This window comes from Lissotriton helveticus, chromosome 2_2 (genome assembly GCF_964261635.1).
Source record: "Lissotriton helveticus chromosome 2_2, aLisHel1.1, whole genome shotgun sequence".
Lineage (NCBI taxonomy): Eukaryota > Metazoa > Chordata > Amphibia > Caudata > Salamandridae > Lissotriton > Lissotriton helveticus.
Genome location: NC_136060.1, coordinates 71,556,890 through 71,573,605, shown reverse-complemented (window position 1 = coordinate 71,573,605; position 16,716 = coordinate 71,556,890).

The following is a 16,716-nucleotide window of genomic DNA, read 5'->3' as shown; positions in this document are numbered from 1 at the left end:
TATATTAAATGTATGTGTTTGTATTGTTTGTGGGAAGTTAATTAAGTCATAATTAACTAACAATTAATTATTATTTTATTGATATTTAATCAATTGAGTATTAATTATGTAAATTGTTTATCAATGATGTATTGTAGTTATGTTTCAGATGTAACTGCTAGGTTTGTAGGGGTATTGGGTGGGAGGTTAATTAAGCAATAATTATCTGATCATTAATTATATATTTAATTGATTATAAATGATGTTAATCGCACTATACTTATTTATTTGAGTTGTATTTTAGTTGCATGGTGTTGGGTTTGTAGGGGTAGCAGGTGGGAAGTTAATTAAGTAATAATGAATTAATAGTTAATTATTATGTGTTAGTTTAATATTTTATTGATTATTAATTATGTAAATTGTGCTACACTTATTTATTTGAGATAGATTTTAGTTGTGGGATGTTGGGTTTTTAGGGGTACAGGGTTGGAAGTTAATTAAGTAATATTTAATTATGAATTGGTAATTAATTCTTGACTTGATCATTAATCATTTAAATTGTGCTACATTTATTTATTTGAGTTTCATTCAGTTGCAGAATGCTGGGGTTGTGGAATAGTTCTTTTCTAGTCATATTTTAGGTGTGGACTGCTAGGCTTGTAGGGGTACAGGGCGGGAAGTTAATTATTTATTGATAGAATAACAATTATATATCAATTGATAATTATGTTTTTAATAGTAATTAGTGAAATTAGCTTTACAATGAGATGGGTGCAACACAATGGTATGATCTGTTCTAAGACCAACCCAACAGTTAACACGAAGTCTTCATCATTTCCTGCTTCATGCTGCCTCCTTCTGAGCTATTGTTCAGGTCATTAAATGTATAGTGCTGACTTTAACCTTAGCGCAGGAAAGGACTTAAATGATTTTAATCAAATTCCCTATATCAGATCTAGCCCTTTATTTTGATGGGAATAAATGGGAAACGGCCACTACAACGCGGCCGTTTCCACAAATACCTTAACCACGCATGCATTACAACGCATGCGTGGTTACTACGAAAGCCTTTACCACGCATACCTTTACTACGAGGTACGTAGTAAAGGCATGTGTGGTAAAGGGTTAAAAAAAAAGGGGGGCTTGGGGGGTCTCCCCCCCAATAAAAAAACTCACCACAAAAAACGTCGAGATGTGCAGGAAAACGGCGTCGTTTAAGCGGAAACGGAAAGGAACTTCCGCTTCCTCTTAACGACGTCCAACGTCACCACGGAAGAAATCGAGGAAAAGGTTATGCGTAAAAAAAACATTCTGTTGTAACGCATGCGTGGTAAAGGCATGCGTTGCAACGGAATGCGTTGTAAGAACATACAACCGGAATAAATGTATGGCTCATAATCTAGTGTCATAGAATAGATGCGAACATGCATAGATTATACATTGTGGCTCTTCCAAAGTAAACCTGCAGTCTTGCAGAGTGGTACATGACAACCCGGCAGGCACGAAGAGCATCTATTCATTCATTGACTACAGTATCTGACACAAAGAGGACAGCTTAAAATACAAATGTAGTGAGAAAGAGGGCAGTCCCCCTAGGGACGTGAGCTTTATGAAATGAGCACTCATGCATGCAGTGAGCAGTTTAAGGACGTATCTATATATCTGTTATAACCTGCACATTATAACGATTGCATGTTTTTATTTATAAAACAATATTTTCAGAGTTTCATACATATCCAAAACATTACAATTCTAAAAATTACAAAAACAATAATTATTTACAAGATCTGGCAGTTTTTATTATTGTATACATTTTTTACGTTTTATGTGCTCCCTAATAGCTACTTAGAGGCGCTAAGCAGTTCCCGTTTCAGGAGTATCAACATTCCCTGGTGCTGGTACTCGTCCATCAGTGACCATCAAGTCAGTTTCCTTCTTGCATTCCAGTAATGATTTCCGGCTGCACCTTATTTGCATACTCTGTGATGTCTCTTTCATCTTCAATCTCCATTAAACTTGACGTTTTACAGTTTCTGCTGTCAATTTCCCTGCTCTGAATGAAGCCCTCCAGGCATCAAAAGGCATTGATTTCATGTCACCATTTACATAGAGCGTACCACATACTAAAGCCTCGCTGCTTTTTAATAGTACCCTTTATTATTGTTATCCAACTTAATGACCTTTGACAGCAGAGCCCTCAGCTGGTTTATTTATTTGTTTGTGGTTTTCAGTAGTGCAGACCAGATCCTACCGAGTAACTGAGCTCTACAGAGAAGTACATCAGTTTAGATGGAATAACAAGAAAACATAATCATTAAACACATTTAAATTTAGCGGCAAAGAAAAAAGACAGCTTCGAGCAGAATAGGAGTGCAAAAATAATGTGTATACGTTTTTACAATGTTGGTAATGTGTTCAATATTAGGTGTTGTAGTATTAGGCAGTAAAGAGAACCAGCCACTGAAATAGAAAGCATTCCAGCTCCTTTTCAATCCTATCTTGCTATTTCCATCACCATTTAGTGCTGTGAAAAGGCCACAGAGTGACGTGTCAGAGCGATATAAAACACCTTAAATAAATATAATAAGATCCGCAAGGTACCATAAGAAGGATTTAGTATGACTACCAGAAATATAGGACTGAAGATCCAAACATTGGGTGCGCTTCCTGCGAAAGATTGTAAAAGTGGTATTTTTTTGGTCTGAAGGTTGTGATTTCAGGGAGTAGAATGTTGGAGTTCAAAGGGTATTGATATGTATATGAAATGGCGACTGTACAAGTTATGTACTGCTCAAAATGAAGGATTTTATGGACTATTTAAATATACATCTGGCGTCATGTTAAGATCATAGATTTCACAATTTGCATAAACGTAGGAGTCTGTTTAAGTAGGTTTACTAAAGTAAGGGTCAGATCTACGGATGTTCTGGTTGCAAAAAGCGGTTGCGATGTGTGATCAGTCGCCGTGTGACCTGAAAATTATTTTGCAAACTGACCTATGTACTAATAGTTCGGTTAATAAAATAAGGATTGGGATTAAGTCACACTCTGACCTACCTAATCGAGATTCATTAAGTAGGTTGCAAATTGCAAGGGCCAGCAGACCACCATGTATGTGATTATTTTTAAAATAAAGTAAACCCTAGAAAACACAAAAAGACCAATTTCTTTAGAGGAAATCAGGTTGTTTTTTAAAAGTTTAAAAAAAGTTTAATTGAGAGTTGGCTGTGTTCCCCTATATTACTATCTCCTAAAACGTTTACCCCAATTCACGAAGGGAAAGTGGTCTGAAGGGAAGCCCTTCCCAGTTGAGAGTAGGTTACCACCTGAACTTGAGTGTCAGTAACTTTTCAATGGTTTGCAACCAAAATTCTGGTCGTAAACCATTGATACACATGTTACTGAATCTCAATTTGTAAGGGATGCCCACATCCCGTCTCTTCCAAAAGTTAGTGGTTAATTTTAGCTGATGATTGCTGGTGGGGGCCACAGCAGCAATTTTTCGGGACTGGCACTTATTTTTCTGCCTCACATGTTTACCAAGCCAAGAGGGAAAACACACTTGTCGGAAAGATGGAGGAGTAGAAAGATGGCAAAACTGCAACAAAGGGAGAAAGCAGGAACCATTTAAGAGTGAGAAAAAGGTTCAGAGAATGTTTGGTTCTAAATTAAAGTGGTATTAAGACTACCAGCCTAGGTATTCGTCATCTAGATATCTAATTGTGCCGATCACGCTTCTGACCAGTGCTTTAGGCACTGGCACTCTTTCTTTCACAAATGAAGTACTGACAAAATATGATTTGGAAACCATTCGGAATAACATTTTAGGACTCTGTAAAGACGTACTTACTCCTAAAGTGGGATGGAAAGTGACATTAAAAAAACCTATTTTGTGGTTGCAAACACTAAAGCTTTTGCGAATCAGAATGTCTGCGACCACAAAATAGGTTAGTAAATGTAGAATCCGTTACAGGTGTTAACAAAAGTACCCAACAGGATCTTGCTCCTATTAGCATAGACTTACCACTAAAACTAATGAGTTCTACAACCGACCATATTCTGGAATACACTCTGGGCTGCACACAAGACAGGATCCAACACACCTTCTTTCTTTACAAGAAAACAAGTAAAACATCTTTGACAGCCAACAAGCAAACACACACAAAGTGAACTATGGTATAAAGCATGCACATGCCTGCATCTCAAACATACCATAGGTAGCAACCTAAAACAGTACAACTGTATGCAACATAAACAAAACACAACCAAAATATAAGCACACAACGGTATATCCTGGCCATGACTCATACTTTTCCGCTGACACTCAAGAATTTGTAGCAGCAGCTGGGAGTGTCTACAAAACTGTTCGGCTCCTCTGGTCTGGGTTACGATTGCTCAGCTTCTCTGGCCTGAGCGTGTGTGTGTGTGTTTGCACTCATGCACGTGTGTGTGTGCAAGTACATGGGTGCCCAGGATGGCAAGAGCACCCCCGTTGGGACAAATGCCCATGGCGCATCAACAATTTAACAAAACAGAAACTCTTTGGTGACCTACAGCTGCATCAAAGATATTGATGCAGGAGAAAGGAACACCCCACAAAGGCCTTTGCCTACTGTGTCTTGTGGTGCCCCAGATGACCAGGAGCACAACCAAAAATGTTTGGTTTGTTACTGGGGGCTGATAGGAATTGCAGGAGTTTCCACACAAGAGCCCTCCCCCATGTTCAGAAGAATGGTGCCATATTAATTCTTCTGGTTTGGAAAATCAGTGACTGCGAAACAAGCAAGTGGCTAATTCAGATACTCCTGGGGTTCATCTTTGGCCTTAAGGGCTTGAGGGACTTATTGAGTTCTGGACCTGGAAGGTTACTGGAGAGACTAGTTCAAATGTAGAAATATGGCCTTTCTTTGAAATGTTCATTACTTTGTTATGGTAACCACTGAAAGTGTGTTAAAACCCCATAGGTAAGAGTATGCAATAATGAAAGGTGAAATTCATTCATATTTTTGTAATAGCATTGCAATGGCTATTGATATTAAAAGTTACACTGTTTTATCACTGATTGCATTGTGAAAAACCTGTGACAAAGCTGGTAGGCCTGATCTCTTGTACTTGCACCCAACATGATTGGTTGAAGGTATAACATTGAGTTTTATTTGTTGTGTTTTCAAGGTGTGGGTTTAGGAACCTGTTAGAAATGGGGGTCCCTAGTTGGCAAAGGTAGGTAACTTTGTCCGAATAGGGACCCTTGCTTCTACTCAGGGTAAGGGGGATACACACTTTAGATAACTCCTGCTCGCCAACTGGGTAGCTTGGCACGAGCAGACAGACATCCCTAAGGCAATGTGTAAAGTATTTGTACTCAAAACACACAGTAACACAGTGATAACACCACAAATAGACACCATACCAATTTAGAAAAATAAAGTATCTTTATCTAAACTTAACAAGACTAAAACGACAATTATCCACCATACATGTAATAAGAATATGACTTTAAAAAGGTTTCAAACAACGTGGCCCATAGAAAACTATAAATGCGTGATTTCTCTCAAAGTATCTGTAGTTGCGACAAAATTCACAAGGCCAAATAGCCGCAGAGATGAGAAGCGTCAAAAAACAAAGAGATGAATCAGTTCCTGAGACCATGGGGAGGCGATGCAACAGTTCTGCTGCATGCAGGAGAGGTGATGCGTCGAATCTGGTCTGTAGGGGGAAGTGATGCATCGATTCCGAGATGGTTCTGCGGTTGATGCGTCGGGAAAATTTGTCGCTTAAGTACAAAAGCGTGGAAATCTGGGGTACATCGACGATGGATGCTGCGGCGTCCAGTGGCGCTGCTTTGGTTTCTTCAGCTGCGATCCCTTGTTGTGTCGGTTCTTGCAGCGGCAACAGGCGCTGCGTCGGTTTCGATAGTGGCGCGGTGAGGGGTGAAGATTTTTCTAACACAGAGGTGCTGCGTCAGAAAAACACCTGCAAGAAAAGCAATGCGTCGATTTTCTTGTTGTTGCATTGCTTTTCCAGCTCCCAACAGTAGGAACAACCTGTAGAGGGCGAACACAGTCACAGGCACCTCTTGGTAGGTCAGACCTCCCAGCAAGGAAGTTCAGGGGAGCAGGGAATAAAGTCTTTGGGGCAGATTTACAACCCCCTTGTGTCATTTTTGCACCGCTATTGCATCACTTTTTGTGACGCAGCAGCAGCGTAAAAATGCGGCCCGTTTACAACATGACGCATCTAGGTAGATGCGTCACGTTGTAAAGCCCTGCATCACATTATACCTGTGTTAGAAGGGGCGATCCCAGAGGGCCAGGATATGCTCTCCCGACCACTCCGTGACCCACCTCTCCCTGGAATACTGCCGAGTCTTAACGTGAGGTCCCCACCGGGGAGGACTACGAGTCTAGGATCGTACACACTGAGCTCACACCACACTTACGAACGGACACCACACCGTAGGTTTTCAGTAACAAGTTGTTTATCAAACAGGAAGAAGAAATTAGCACTCTTATTTACAAGCGATCGAGGGATCGTAAAGTCTTTGGGGATTCGGGAAGAGGGAAGCAGGACAGTCTCAGTCTTTAGGCCAATACGAAGCGTACCCTGCGCGCATCTCTTAATCCTCGAGCCGGGGGATACGGAAGATGATGGTCGTACTGGCTGCTTCACTCACTTCGAGTCGACTCAGGTCGTGTTGGTAGCGTCGATGGTCCAGCCGGACCAGAGTACTCCTCGAGCCGCGACGAGGTCAGCAGGGCTCACTCCGGAGGTGTTCTTGAGGAGCCGCGACAGCGTCAGCAGGGCTCGGAGGTCTTAGTTCGGTCTTTGTAAGGATGAGCCGCGACAGTGTCAGCAGGGCTCGGAGGTCTTAGGTCGGTCTTTGCAAGGATGAGCCGCGACAGCGTCAGCAGGGCTCGGAGGTCTTAGTTCGGTCTTTGCAAGGATGAGCCGCGACAGCGTCAGCAGGGCTCCGAGGTCTTAGGTCGGTCTTTGCAAGTATGAGCCGCAACAGCATCAGCAGGGCTCCGGTGGTCAAGTTCCGTGTTACGAGAAGGAGCCGCGACAGCGTCAGCAGGGCTCAAGGATTCACCGGTTCAGTTCTCCCAAGGGTCAGCCGCGATCAGATCAGCAGGGCTTTCTTGTCCAGGATACAACTGCCCGCTAGTTGTTGGGCGGGCCTTGATATAGTCCAGTGCCCCTTTGATGTGCTTACCCTCGCAGGCGGAGGTCTCAGGCCTTGGGGGCTGGCCGTTGGAGAGATCCGGCGGTTGGCTCTTTGATCCTTTGAAGATGCGTCTGGGAATTCCCAGACGCCCAGCAGGGTCTGGAGCCAGCACTTGGGGAGGCCAGAGGTGCAATCGAAACTGGCCCACAGGGGAGGGCCAAAGGTGTGACAGAAACCAGTCTCTCAGGGGAGGCCGGAGGTGCCATCTAAACTCGGGGAGCCCTTTACCCCCCAGCCGGGACTGGCGCGCCTTGGAGTCTAAGTTTTGCTGGGGCCGGGGTCATGCTAGGCCCAGGGAGTCAGGGGTCTCGGGGCAGGAAAATGGCTGCCGGGCCTTGTGGGGCATGCAGATTCTGGGCGCTCGGAGCCGGGAGCGGGACAGGACATGCGGGGCTGGTTGTTGATTACGGGGTTTGGGCGTACAGGGAGCAGGACGACCCGGGGACTTTGGGTGCAGGGCTACGCTAATGGGGTGCTGAGGAACGGGGGGAACCACGCCACGAGGCCAGGTCAACAACCTGCGTCAGGTATAATGTATCCAGGGAGGGCGTTCCAAAGCAATAAAGCCTAGTTGAAGTGACGCAGTGAAATCTACAAGATTCTACAGTGTCTACACTGAATGCACATCCCCAGTCCCTGTCAATCCAAAACCGGTCAATACACTATCAGGCAGAGGCACACAGAATGGTTAAACAAGAAAATTCCTACTTTCTAAACGTGGCATTTTCAAACACACACAATTCAAAAAACATCTTTACTAAAAGATGTGTTATTACATTCTGAGTACAGGGAGCCTAAACTTTATTTCTCTCTCTCGTTCCAATGGGAAGTAATACTTGTAAGATGTTACAAAGCAGTTCCCATTCTATCCTATGGGGCAAAATAGCCTTTCAATTGTGAACAACGAAATTGGCAGGATTTCACTATCAGGACATGTCACACACACCAGTACATGTCCTACCTCTCACATACACTGCACCCTGACCAGGGGGTACCATGGGCCTACCATAGGGGTGCTTTACATGTTAAAAAAGAAAAGGGGAGGGCTTGGCAAAAGGGTGCACTTGCCAAGTCAACATGGCAGTTCAAAACTGTGCCTAGACACTGCAGTGGCAGGTCTGAGATACCTTTTCAGGGCTACTCATGTGGGTGGCACAAACAGTGCTGCAGGCCCACTAGCAGTATTTGATTTTACAGGCCCTGGCACACTTCAGTTCACTGTACTAGGGACTAACCAGTAAATCAAATATGCCAATCAGGGAGAACCAATTGTAGAATCAATTTATACAGGGAGCACTTGCACTTTGACACTGATCAGCAGTGACAAAGTGACAAAATCATCTAAGCCAACAAAAAGAAAATCTAGCACAGCATTAAAAATACAGGAGGTAGAGGCAAAAATTCAGGGGGAACTACACCAAAGATGCCAAGTCTAACAGGACCACAGCACCTCCCTTAGTTAGACTTGGACTGCTGTGCTTCGCTACACGGATAGCCAAGTACTAACTGGGAAGCGTTCAAATTCTGAGCATTAGCAGTTCAGGGTCCCAGGATAACCAACATTTTAAAAACCTGTTTTTCACAAGCGGGGGACAGCAGGTAACTTCTGTTTTCCTGGGATCCTGCCTACTAGATTTTTCACCTCCTGCCCCTGGATCTTTCTTTAGCGGTTTTGTTGGTGCCAATCAAAGGCAGGAGAGAAAGGATGTAAGCAGAGGCTGCCCACTGCCCAGATTAGAAGGTATGGGAAGCAGGCAGCCACTCCGCAGGTAAGCACGGTGGTCAATGGCAAATGGCACTCTATCACTGCCTCCGGACCTGGAGGGCCCCCTCACGAGTGTCAGTTGGGGGTTGCAGGGGTTGTCAGGATCAAGATGTGGTGCATTCCTGAGTGGTGACCGGAGAGCTCGAGGGAGCACTTCTGCCATATTGGTTGGCCCGGCCATGTCCATTGAAGGAGATAGTTAAGTAAAAAGTGTTTTTAGTAAGTGTTGATGGGGTTAGTATATTAAGATTTGTTTGGGTGAGATATACTTATGAAGAACTGAGATTCAGATGATTAGAATGTTAAAGGTAAAGGGGGATGGGAGCATTATAATATACTGATTATTTTTTATGGTTCTGTTGGTGTGTGGCCCTTTGTTGCTGTGAGGTATTGAGCGGGAATTGAGGTTTGTATGAAGAGTTAGCAGAGAAGATTAGTAGGTGTGACCTTTGACAAAGCATGTGTAGTACAAATGGAGACACATTTCTTCAGAGAGAAAGACATCAGGTTTGTGTAAAACTGAATTGAGGACAGTAAACATTACTAGACTCTGATCTCTATTTAGTCAAGGACCCAGAGTGTGGGCTGGGAGTAATTGACCAAGATTTGTGGTGTAGGATCTTTACGGGTGATAGGCTGCAATGTATCAATTGTAGAGAGGAGATGTTGTTTGGGTTTGTATTTTGATGGTTTGGAAGGGGAGGAGCAGATAATGAAGATTTCATATAGTTCATCATGTGGAGCAGAGTCGAAAGGAGAAATTGACAGTTTATGTTATTTAGAATATTAAGAGGCCATTTGAGAGCTTGAGAATACCTGTGACCAAAGAGGAATGTTGTTTGTGATAAATAGGAGGTCCGTTTTTAGACAACCTCTGTAGGAGATAATAGTTTTAGGGAAGTCGTTAAGCAGGCCAAGTTTGTAATAGACAACAACATTCCAGGAAAGTTTGGAGTGGATTAATAACTTAAAGGAATGTGGACATGCTCTAATAATCAATATATTGATGTTGAAATCCTTGGTCAGAGAGAATAGAAGTAAAAAACACTGCAGACATTGAGTCCGTCAGCATGTATTGTGCATGACAAGATGGGAGCAAGATGGAGCCTAGTGGACAGATACAAGATGGAGTTGCAGTTCTAACCCAATTATGGATGCAAGAAAGAACTGTCTTATGGCCTTGCATAAAATACCTAGAAATGTACTCAATATAGCATGAATATTAGTTTGAAGCCAAAGGACAGATTAAAATGAGTAGAGAAGATCAAATCACTGTAGATTGTAGATTGCAATAACTTCACATTGAAATAAGAGGTAACTAAGGGCCTGATTACCAGTTGGCGCTACGGTGCCGGCTCAATGCCAAAACCGCTGCGCCAAACCTGCACATGGACTGCCGGCTGTATCACGAGTTGTAAAAGTACAACTTGTAATAAGGTTGGTGTTCCTTTGGCATTTCCCATGGCGGTACCTTGAAAACAGGCATTGCAATGGCCAAATATTTCCAGCACAGCATGGACAGTGACGTCTATGCCATGTGTTAGACCTGGCACCTTGGCGTGAGTCTCCCTTCCACTTTTTGCTGATGTGCCTCAGATGTTTTGCTGGTGTTAGCTGCTCAGGGCACTGTGCCACTGCCAATCAGTGCCACAGTGCAAGTGCTCCTTATGAAAAGTGCATACATTGATTGGTTTCCATGATTGGCTTATTTGGTTTACTGTCAGTCCCCAGTAAAGTTCACCAGGAGTGCCAGGGCTTGTAAATACAAATGCTGCTGGTGGGCCTGCAGCACTGGTGTGCCACCCACAGAAGCGGCCTAGTAAAATGTGTCTAAGGTCTGCCATTGAAGAACCTGCGTGCAGTCTGGTACTGTCATGCTGGCTGGGAAAGTGCACCCACTTGCCAGCCCCTAAACCTTCACTTTAATTCATGTGAGTCACCCCTAAGGTAGGCCAAAGGGCAGGGTGCATTGTAAGCATAAGGTAGGACAAGCCCTGACGTGTGTGGCATGTCCTAATATTGAATTACAGCCATTTTCGCTTTTTCACTATTGTAAGGCTACCTGTTCTCATAGGCCAGAATGGGCTGCTGGAATTATTACACCCCTATAATCCCAGCAGGCTCAGGGAACATGGTAGAACGTCAAGTTTAGTATGCCTGAACTCAGAATAATAAAATACTTCTTTTAGTAAAGTTTATTTTAATATCCTGTGTTGGCAAATGCTACTTTTAGAAAGTTAGCATTTGCTTGCCTGACTATTTCAGCCCACCTCTGCTAGGATGTGTATCTGCTGTCTGGTTTCTGTGAGTGAAAGGACTGGGGGATTCCAGGAGACAGTCTGGGCTGCCAGGTGGTGAATAGAGGGATTACCCCCAGGATAGGTGGGAGGAGTGCCCCTTGACTCTGAATAGGGCTGTGCTCTGCCACCACAATGCTGGCTCCACCTCCTGCGAAGCGTCTGATGTCGCTGCCCTGCACCCTGAAAGAAACAGCCAGAGTCTCCAAAACAAGGTGCTCCAAAACTGGGCTGAACCAGGCTCATGCTCCCTGGCCTGCAAAGACAAAAGAAACTGTGTATAAAAGTAGTAGCCCTGCTCCTAAACATGAGATCCTGCTTTAACCACGAAGAACCTCTGCCCGACTAGGAGGACCAGGAGAAGCTGAAAGAGGAAAGACTGTCCCTGACCTGGGGGACTGGCCCGCAGTTGGTGCCTTGCTGAAGAAAAGAGAGGAAAAGACCAGAAAGGACTTTGTGGCTTTTGTGCCTAAAACTATCTCCAAGGGCTTGATACTGAGCGTGACCCCTGAACTGAGCCCCAGGACCATTGAGCTCTAACCCTGCCTTTGCTGTTGTTACTGACTTTGGCCTTCTCAACGCTGGAAAGCCGTGATCTCCAGTGTGCCTCGCTCCCTTTTCCGTTTGTGTACCGCTGGTGCCCGGCCTCCCCCGCCTCGTGTGACCCGCTCTGAGCTTAGAGCTGCTGTCTGCACGACTTGCGGGGCCGCCCGCCCTTGGCCATACTTCCTCCTCAAAGCGAGTCGCACTGCCCGGATTACCGCTGCCCCCCTGCCGGAACCCGTAGGAAGCAAGGTTAAGTGCCTCTCCGAGCCCAGGACAGCTCGTACGCCTGCCGCTTACCCCCTCCTCCTCGCACCGCACTTGACCCTCGTTGGGGCCACGCCGCACACCAAGAGCCGGCCAGTACAGACTGTACTAGCTGCCTAATGCCGCGCCGCCCACCTTCCCGCCTCAGTAACGACCCCTAGGTACGGCTCGTATGCCGCCCCCCGCCTACGTGCCCTGGATTGCCGGCCCGCTCCTTGAAGCCCCCTGCTCTTCGTCTCATCCCGAGACACCCCCAAGCCAGGGCCCACCACAGAGAAAAGCCACCTGCATTTCCCGCATCATCGTGTGACGCCGCCTACGGACCGGGCTCTCCCTCACAAGCAAGGTACTATGTCTACGACATGCACTATGGTGCGAACACCCGGTTTAAGAGCCTGCAACGCCACTTTCACATAGACTGCCTTTTCGTTTGTGACTTGGGAAGAGTCGGACAAACGTGCACAACGCACTCCCTTTCAAAAGATACGCTTGTTTTGAGAACCCATTTGCCAACATCTATTTTGTGGTTGCTCCTGATAAAACGTTATTATGGTTTCCTGATAGAACTGCATATATAAAGTAAACGTATTTTCCTAAATACAGCCTTGTGTCCATTTGTGGTGGGTCTTTGATATTACTGTATGTGGTCATAAATGCTTAACTGACTTAGCGCCCTGAGGATTAGCCTTGACTGTTCGCGCCACGCAACCTAAAGGGTGAGCAGGGGTTATTCTTAAGGGGTACTTTCCTTACCCTGACTAGAGGAGAGGGTCCCTGTTTGTCACAAGTGCATACCTGTGCCAACCAGGGACCCCCAATTCCTATACCGTGCTAGAATTGGGGGGAGTACAGACAGGGGGCACATGTTGTGTACCCCTGAAAGAATCCCCATGGTGGGAGGGCATGGGGGCCCTGTAGGTCCTCCTTTGTTCCTGCACCGCTAGCCTTTTCATGCTGGAGATCTGCCATGAAAAGGCTGGTGTTCCAGGAACTCAAAATATGCTGAGCTGGACCGTGCCAGTCCCTGATAAGCATAATGCCTTGTGGCGCTCCTGCACCACTGCCAGGAAACAACTGTTCCCTGGCGCAGCCGGTGGTCTTGATCTGCAAGATGGTGGACCGCCACTCCTGCGCCACCATGAGTCTCCAGACTTGTAATCAGGCCTGTTATAAATGGGGGTCTCTCGTGGGCAATGGTTTGCACCTTTGTCCAAGTAGGGACCCTTCTTCCTAGTCAGGATAAGGAGGATACACTTCTAAAATAACTCCTGCTCATCCCCTGGGTAGCTTGGCATGGGCAGACAAGCTTATCTCAGAGGCAGTGTGTAAAGCATTTTGTGCACACATACAGTAATACAGTGAAAACACTACACATGGACATCACACCAGTTTAGGAAAATAAGTAATCTTTATCTAAACCAAACAAGACCAAAGACAAGAAAAATCCACAATACAGTAATCAAAATGAACTTCTTAGAAGGTAAAAACAGTTCTGTTCATAGCAAACTATAGATGCAACACTTTCAACACAAAGTTCCTTGGATGAGTCAAAATCATAAACATAAACAGCTGCAGAGAGGGTGATGCGTCGGTTCCTTACTCATAGGCAAGGTAATGCAGCGGTTTCTTACTCCAGGGGAGGTGATGTGTCGGTTCCTCACTGCCACGCAGGGAAGGTGATGGGTTGGCTCCTTACTGAAGGAGAGGTGATGCATTGGTTTCTTACTGTGGCCCCGGTGTCCTTTTAAACTTGGTGTCCCGGTGCAATGCAATGGGATCAGGGATGCGTCTGTTCTTGATGCAGCGGTGGAAACGGCGCTGAGTTGGTTTCTCCAGCTGCGGTCCCACAATGCGTTGATTCTTGCATATACACAGCAGGACCTGCGTCAGAATCGGTGCGGTGAGTTCGGACTCCGTATATCGGTGCACTCGATGTGGTGTGCAGTGATTTCTCCAGCCGCAGGCAGGCGAGGTGTCAGTTTCATCAGCTGCATGTTGACGATGTGTAGAAATTCTTCCCACACGGTGGCGATGCGTCAGAAATAGGTGCGGATGCATCACACTTTTCTTAGTTGCATTGCTTTTCCAGCTTCCAACAGCAGGAACAACCTCCAGAGGCCCAGAACAGCAGTAGGCACCCCTTGGCAGGCCATAACTACCAGCAAGGAAGATCAGGAGAGCCGGGGGCGAAGTCTTCATGTTCCAGAGGCTTCAGAACAGGAGGTAAGCTCTACTTCAAGGCCTTGGAGATCTTTCTCCGGCAGAGGACAGAGCACTCGGTAAAGTCCTTGTCCTTTCCTTGGCAGGAACAGCTACTGCAGGTCATCCCTAGAGGGGCAGTACTTCTCCATCAGTTTCTCCAGCTCTTTTCCTTGGCAAAGGTTCCTCTTGAATTTGAGAAGTAATCTAAAGTTCAGGGGTCTGGGCCCAACTTTTTAGAGCACAAATTCCTTTGTTGTCTGGTGGCAGAGAAGCTCTTTGCCTAGCCCAAATCAGTTCTGTCCCCTCTGGTGCAGCTGCGGGACAGAAGATGGAGACATCATTGTCCAAGGCAGACCAGGCCCATTGAATGAAGCCCATGTCTATTCAGCCCAGCCTTGACTCACCCTGAAAAGGCAGGACACACCTCACCCCCCCCAAGTGGCTGTCCGAACACAATGTACTTCCCTAGCCCCTGTCACTCCAAAGCCAGACAGTCAAAACACAGAGCAGCAGAGGCACACAGGATGGCTAAGCAAGAAAATAACTATTTATTTTATTTTATAAGTTTTATATAGCGCTGGCTAGACCCGGCTTTATCAGAGCGCTTTACAAGAGTATCCTCAGAGGTACAATAAATTACACAAAGTTACACATTAAAAGCAAGGGTTAAGGACATGAGGATGGCAAATGAAGATGCTAATCAATCAATCAATCAAAGTACTTGTAAAGCACGCTACTTACCTGTGAGGGTCTCAAGGCGCTGAGGGGAGGAGGTGCCGCTACTGCTCGAAGAGCCAGGACTTGAGGAGTCTTCTGAAGACGAGCAGGTCCTGGGTCTGCCGTAGGTGGATAGGAAGGGTGTTCCAAGCCTTGGCGGCGAGGTAGGAGAAGGATCTGCCGCCGGAGGTTGTTATCTGGATGCTGGGGACAGCGGCGAGGGCGAGGCTGGCGGAGCGGAGCTGGCGGGTGTGGGTGTAGAAGCTGAGTCTGCGGTTAAGGTAGGCTGGTCCGGCGTTGTGGAGTGCTTTGTGTGCGTGGGTGAGGAGCTTGAAGGTGATCCTCTTGTCGACGGGGAGCCAGTGTAGGTCTCTCAGGTGGGGTTGATGTGGCTGTGGCGGGGGACGTTGATGATCAGTCGGGTGGAGGCGTTTTGGATGCGTTGTAGTCATCATAGGTGTTGGCTGGGATTCCTGCGTAGAGTGCATTGCCATAGTCCAGTCTGCTGCAGACTAGGCCTGTGTCACCGTTCTTCTTGTTTCGGTCGGGATCCACTTGTAGATCCTGCGGAGCATGGGGAGGGTGTTGTAGTAGAGGAGGAAACAGCGTCAACCAGTTTAGACATGGAGAAGGAGGAGTCGAGGATGAATCCCAGGTTGCGTAAATGGTTGGTGGGTGTCGGTGCTGTTCCCAGTGTGGTCGGCCACCAGGAGTCGTCCCAGGCTGAAGGGGTGGGTCCGAGGATGAGTACCTCCGTCTTGTCCGAGTTCAGCTTCAGACTGCTGTTTCTCATCCAGTCGGCGACGGCCTTCATTCCCTCGTGGAGGTTGGTTTTGGCGGTGTGCGGGTCCTTGGTGAGGGAGAGAATGAGCTTTGTGTCGTCGGCATAGGAGGTGATGTTGAGGTCATGCTGGTGGGCCACTTGTGCGAGGGAGGCCATGTAGACGTTGAACAGCATCGGGCTGAGGGATGAGCCCTGGGGGACGCCGCAGATGATGTTGGTGGCCTCGGATTGGAAGGGCGGTAGGCAGACGCTCTGGGTTCTGCCGGAGAGGAAGGACGTGGTCCAGTCAAGGGCCTTCTCTTGGATTCCAGCTTCTAGGAGGCGTGTCTTTAGAGTGCAATGGCAGACCATGTCGACGACGGCTGACAGGTCCAGGAGGATGAGGGCTGATGTTTCATCGTTGTCTAGTTGGCGTCTGATGTCGAATGTGGTGGCGAAGAAGGCTGTCTCAGTGCTGTGGTTGCGTCTGAATCCAGACTGGGACGGGTCTAAGATGTTGTTGTCTTCCAGATGGTGGGCCAGTTGCATGTTCACGATTTTCTCGATGACCTTCGCCCGGAACGGGAGCAGGGAGATGAGCCGGGAGTTCTTGAGGTCCTTGGGGTCCGCCTTGGGCTTCCTGAGGAGGGCGTTGATTTCGGCGTGTTTCCAGCTTTCCGGGAATGCTAGGTGAGGCAACGAAAAGCAGTGGGATAACAGTAAACGCCGCAGAAAATAGGAGACAAGAACAATCTAAGGGGCAGAGAAAGGAAGAGGGGGGGGAACAGAAAGAAAGGGAAAGTTAGGCAGATAAGGACAGGAAAGTGAGAATGAAATAAAACGAGATAAGGAACCAGAGATAATGACAAGATCGACAGCGAGGAGTAGGTAAGAGGCACAGGAGAGACAATAGAAATGTCGCCGGCTGGGAACAAGCTGGGACAGAGGAAGAGGTCAG